Below are 5923 nucleotides of genomic sequence, written 5' to 3'. Positions count from 1 at the left end.
AGCATGCACACATTTTCGGCGTGTCATGCAGGCAGTGTGCAAACTCTAACCTGTTAACATGGGAGCGAAATAAAAACAGACACGCCACACAGCCGATACGCTCACGCATCGCAGCCAGTGTGCAGGAAGCCTAAGGGAAGCAAACATGAGGCACAATGAGATGTGTGTACAAAAATGTACCTTACCTAGGTGGATGCAAACACATGCAGCTGCAGAATGAGATGATCTGACACAACCGGATTAACCAAATAAAGTTCCCTTTATCTCACAACAAAGTGATAATAATGTTTACTAATTATTAGTTATGCTTAAATTTACTATTTATTATTACTTATTATTTTAACAGTTTATTGTTGTTCACATCAAAACATTTTATATATTATATTAACTTTCTGTTAATGATTAAGAAATCGTTTGTAAACCGTCAGATGAAAATATTACCTTGTTAATGGTTAATAAAGACTTAGTAAAGCATCTATGAACATTATTTAGATATTATAAAATAATAAAATAATCATCTCTTTTATAGATCGCCAAAAAAAGATTTAAAGGGGCCAAATAAATGTTACTTGATGCTTTATAAACCATTTATTAATCATTAACTTATTATTATAAGGATTAGTTGCACCTTTATAATAGACGTTCAAATAATGTTTATAGATGTTTACAAAACAATTATTAATCACTGACAAAGTTTTAACTATATATCTGAAGTTATAAACTTATTATTGTATATGACACTAAATTAATGATGAAATAACATTAATTATAACATTACTTATAATCAGTGTTTGGAATAACGCCGTTTAAAAGAACGGTGTTAGGTAACAACATTATTTTTTCAGTAACAGGGTAATCTAACTAATTACTTTTCCCGTCGTTACAACGCCGTTAACGTTACTGGACGTTAAATGCGGTGCGTTACTATGCATTGATTGAATAAACTGTGTAATCCGAACGCACCCCTGGCTCACAGCTAGTGAGGAGGTGGGTTAATAACGAGATAAGCCATTATGATTGGCTAAGGCAGAGTCATGTTTCATGGTAGCCAATCAGAGCCAGTGTTTTTACACACATGCCAGCACGCGCCACACACACACACACACACACACACACACACACACAACAGCTGAACAGAGATTCGAAGAAGCAGCAAAGGTGGCGAGTCAGGAGCAATCTGATGAAAAGTTGGCATTTTCAAGGTGGAGATATAAGCACTACTTCAAATTCATTGTGGTCAAAGGCAAGAACGTGCATGTAATGTGTACATTATGTCCAGGAGAGAAGACTTTGTCGACATCCGTTGTAAGCAACTCTAATTTAATGAAGCATCTCATAGCAACACACGCATCTACAAAGCTAGTGACCAAAACCAGCGATACCTCCACCAGAGGATAGCTCGCCATCCACTAGCAAAGAAGGACTCGGAGCAAAGTCCTCCAGGCAGCAGAAGCTACATCTTTCTGCCTCACGACTAAACAACTGCTCAAAAAATCTTAATTCTTTGACATATAGCAACTTTTTTTTTAACAGTAACGCAAATAGTTACTTTCCCTGGTAACGAGTTACTTTTATTATAGAGTAATTCAGTTACTAACTCAGTTACTTTTTATAACAAGTAGTGAGTAACTGTAACTAATTACTTTTTTAAAGTAACGTTCCCAACACTGCTTATAATGAGTAAAACATTATGAATCATCATATCATTGTCTTTTAATAGTAAAATACCTATTAACTAAAGATCAATTAACTATAAATGTACCATTTATTAGTGATGGTTATGTTTCCTTTAGTTCTGCTCATTGTCAGCCATGTGAAGCATGATTTAGTTATATCTTTCATGATGATGTTTGATGAATTCTGTCTGAGATATGTCACTCGAACGTAAATTTTGTAATCTAACTGTCCTGTTCTTGTGCCGCATGTCAGTTATACGTTCCGACCCAGAGCACCAAAAATTCAATCCCGTAACAGTTGTCGATATAGACTAGTCTGATTGTTTTTGGTATCTTTCTTGATACAGGGTCACACTCCCTGTCCTCCTGGTTGGACTCAGTTCGGCTCTCGCTGTTTCGCTTTCTACATCCAGACAAAGACCTGGATCGATGCAGAGGTACAGCAGTTCTATCTATTATAACACATGTATGCTTAATATCAGTGCACTCTAATACTTTACTGCAGTAGAACTACTAATACCACACTGTAAAAATACTCTGTTAGAGTAAAAGTCCTGCATTGAAAGTATGTCAGTATCATCAAGAACATGTAGCTAGTTAAAGTATTAATAACAGTAACTAAGTAGCCAACATTTACTTCTAGTGTAATATAGTATTTTTGCAGTGTGATATTAGTAGTTTTACTGAAGTAAATGATCTGATTACTTCTTCCACACCACTGATTAAAAGTATAATTAAAGCTGCAAGCAGCGATGGACGGGCCCTCGCTCCTCTGCGCGCGACGAGGTTACCGGCGGTCGCCGCTCCTTGCGACCGCCATTTGCGCAGCACTCAGACACCGCAAATCGTCACCAATGAAAAGGGAACTCCCTGCTGAGTTCAATGATACCTCACACAAGACTCTACCTTAGATGGGTCAGCATTTATGAAAGGGGGCGTGGCTTGAACATAGGGGGCGGGCAAAACCATCACCAATGAAGAATGAACTCTCTGCTGAGTTCATTGATACATCACACAATGGTCAACCTTAGATCGTTCAAATGTTATGAAAGGGGGCGTGGCTTAAGCATAGGGGGCGGGCCAAACCATCACCAATGAAGAAGTAACTCTCTGCTGAGTTCAATGACACCTCACACAAGACTCTACGCCATACAGTTTATTAGCTGTGAAAGAGGGCGTGGCTTAAGCATAGGGGGCGGGCCAAACCATCACCAATGAAGAAGCAACTCTCTGCTGAGTTTAATGACACCTCACACAAGACTCTACCTTAAACGGTTCAAATGTTATGAAAGGGGGCGTGGCCTGAGTAAGTGGGCGTGGTTATATTATAGGGGCCGGCTCATTATCACATGTCAACCACACATTCTAAGTTTCATGTAAATCGGATGATGTTTGTCATATAAGGCGCATTTCCTGTTGCCAGTGGGGGGCGCTATGACCAAAAGTCAAATATGGCCTGTAGGTGTCCTCAGGCCTGGATCCTTGTCAATCGTGAGAATTTTCGGGCAGATACAACAACGTACACTCAAGTTACAACAATTTATTTGTTCATCGCTCAACACTCAAAATGGCCGCCACGCCACGCCCACACCGTCAGACGAAAAGTTTTTCTTTTAATGACTTTTCATCTTTAAGGTGTTGGGATGATAGAGACCAAGTCTGAAGTCCATCGGATGAAATCTCTAGGAGGAGTTCGTTAAAGTACGACGTGGAAATGGCCAAAATCGCACTAATTTCGAACTTTCAATTCGAAATGGTGGACTTCCTGTTGGGTTTAGGGTATGGCTCCAATGACGTTTTGTGTGCGTGCTGACTTGATACACATGTGTACCAAATTTCGTGAGTCTACGTTAAACGCACTGCAGGGGCTCAATTTTTTTAACTTTGTAGGAGGCGCTAGCGAGCCATTTTTGGGCGCCTATTCCCGAAACCCTTAAAATACGTAAATTTTCACCAGACTTGATGCGACCGCCAAATTTGGTGAGTTTTTGAATATGTTAAGCCCCTCAAAAAGCCAATTCATTTGCCGGGAAAAAGAATAATAATTCCTTCAGTTTCAATAGGGCCTTCGCCGCTGTCGGCGCTCGGGCCCTAAAAATGTCCCCCTGTGACTGTAAAACTGCTCTGAGATGAAAATAATGTGATTATGTTTTTTTTGTTTCTTTCTAAACATTTTAAACTGATGATATTGTCTCCATTAGACCTTCTGCCAGACCGCTGGTGGGACTCTGGCTTCCATCCACTCAGCTGAGGAAAATACGTTCCTCAAAGCCTTCATTAACCAAGCGTCCGGTACATACAAAAATACCTGGATCTGAGGCTTTGACGCAGTGAAGGTGAGACTTTTATCATCACACAGGAAGTGATGTCACTCGCCTCTCAGCCTGTTCTCATTTAGCATTCGTACATATAACTGTGAAAATTAAATCACTGTAATCTGTGTGTATTTCACGTATTTATTACTGTCAGCAGCACATTGACTGCTGCTGTATAAGAGCATGAAGATCCTCGTAGGGAGGAGGTCGGGGGGGATGTTTGGCTCCTAAAACACAGGGCTTTCAAGAGGGGGAGCAGAGTTCATGTCCTGAAGAAGTTAAGGAGAAAACACAAGACTTTCACCCAGGAAACAGGTGTTCATGTCCTGAAGAAGTTCAGGAGAAAACACAAGACTTTCACCAGGAAACAGGTGTTCATGTCCTGAAGAAGTTCAGGAGAAAACACAAGACTTTCACCAGGAAACAGGTGTTCATGTCCTGAAGAAGTTCAGGAGAAAACACAAGACTTTCACCAGGAAACAGGTGTTCATGTCCTGAAGAAGTTCAGGAGAAAACACAAGACTTTCACCAGGAAACAGGTGTTGATGTCCTGAAGAAGTTAAGGAGAAAACACAAGACTTTCACCAGGAAACAGGTGTTGATGTCCTGGAGAAGTTAAGGAGAAAACACAAGACTTTCACCAGGAAACAGGTGTTCATGTCCTGAAGAAGTTCAGGAGAAAACACAAGACCTTCACCAGGAAACAGGTGTTGATGTCCTGAAGAAGTTAAGGAGAAAACACAAGACCTTCACCAGGAAACAGGTGTTGATGTCCTGAAGAAGTTAAGGAGAAAACACAAGACCTTCACCAGGAAACAGGTGTTGATGTCCTGAAGAAGTTAAGGAGAAAACACAAGACCTTCACCAGGAAACAGGTGTTGATGTCCTGAAGAAGTTAAGGAGAAAACACAAGACTTTCACCAGGAAACAGGTGTTGATGTCCTGAAGAAGTTAAGGAGAAAACACAAGACTTTCACCAGGAAACAGGTGTTCATGTCCTGAAGAAGTTCAGGAGAAAACACAAGACCTTCACCAGGAAACAGGTGTTGATGTCCTGAAGAAGTTAAGGAGAAAACACAAGACCTTCACCAGGAAACAGGTGTTGATGTCCTGAAGAAGTTAAGGAGAAAACACAAGACTTTCACCAGGAAACAGGTGTTGATGTCCTGGAGAAGTTAAGGAGAAAACACAAGACTTTCACCAGGAAACAGGTGTTCATGTCCTGAAGAAGTTCAGGAGAAAACACAAGACCTTCACCAGGAAACAGGTGTTGATGTCCTGAAGAAGTTAAGGAGAAAACACAAGACCTTCACCAGGAAACAGGTGTTGATGTCCTGAAGAAGTTAAGGAGAAAACACAAGACTTTCACCAGGAAACAGGTGTTGATGTCCTGGAGAAGTTAAGGAGAAAACACAAGACTTTCACCAGGAAACAGGTGTTCATGTCCTGAAGAAGTTCAGGAGAAAACACAAGACCTTCACCAGGAAACAGGTGTTGATGTCCTGGAAGTGTTTTAATCCAAACCACCATCTTTTTTTCTAATCTTAACTAGTCCTTCTGTTTTTTCTAAACTTTACTGTTGTCGCTGCATGACGCTCACTTTTTGTCTGCTGAACTCAACTGTAACTCTGAAAGGACCGTCACTTCACGGTCCTCTGGCTCCCAGTCACCGTTTCTCTGCTAAATTTAACTATAAGGACTGTTAACCTTAACTGTCATGTGACCGGTAGAAAACAAGGAGGATCCTCTTGTTGCCTGAATGAGTATTACAATAACAAGAACGCTTGATTTCACATTGACTTTAAAACAATCTTTCTCCTCCAGGAGGGTACATAGATGTGGACTGATGGATCCATATTCAACTACACAATCTGGGCTGTGGGGCAGCCTGACAACCGCCTTGGAGTGGAGAACTGAAATAAGATCAACTCA

General features: G+C 40.6%; 1 pseudogene; it reads left to right on the top strand.

The window, feature by feature from the left end:
* Positions 1-2017: 2017 nt before the first annotated feature.
* On the top strand, positions 2018-5923 carry LOC116067637 (annotated as a pseudogene).

The sequence above is a fragment of the Sander lucioperca genome, chromosome 8, assembly GCF_008315115.2.
Source record: "Sander lucioperca isolate FBNREF2018 chromosome 8, SLUC_FBN_1.2, whole genome shotgun sequence".
In the NCBI taxonomy this organism is placed as follows: Eukaryota; Metazoa; Chordata; class Actinopteri; order Perciformes; family Percidae; genus Sander; species Sander lucioperca.
The sequence above is the reverse complement of the archived record's forward strand: the minus strand, read 5'-3'. Positions and strand labels throughout refer to the sequence as shown.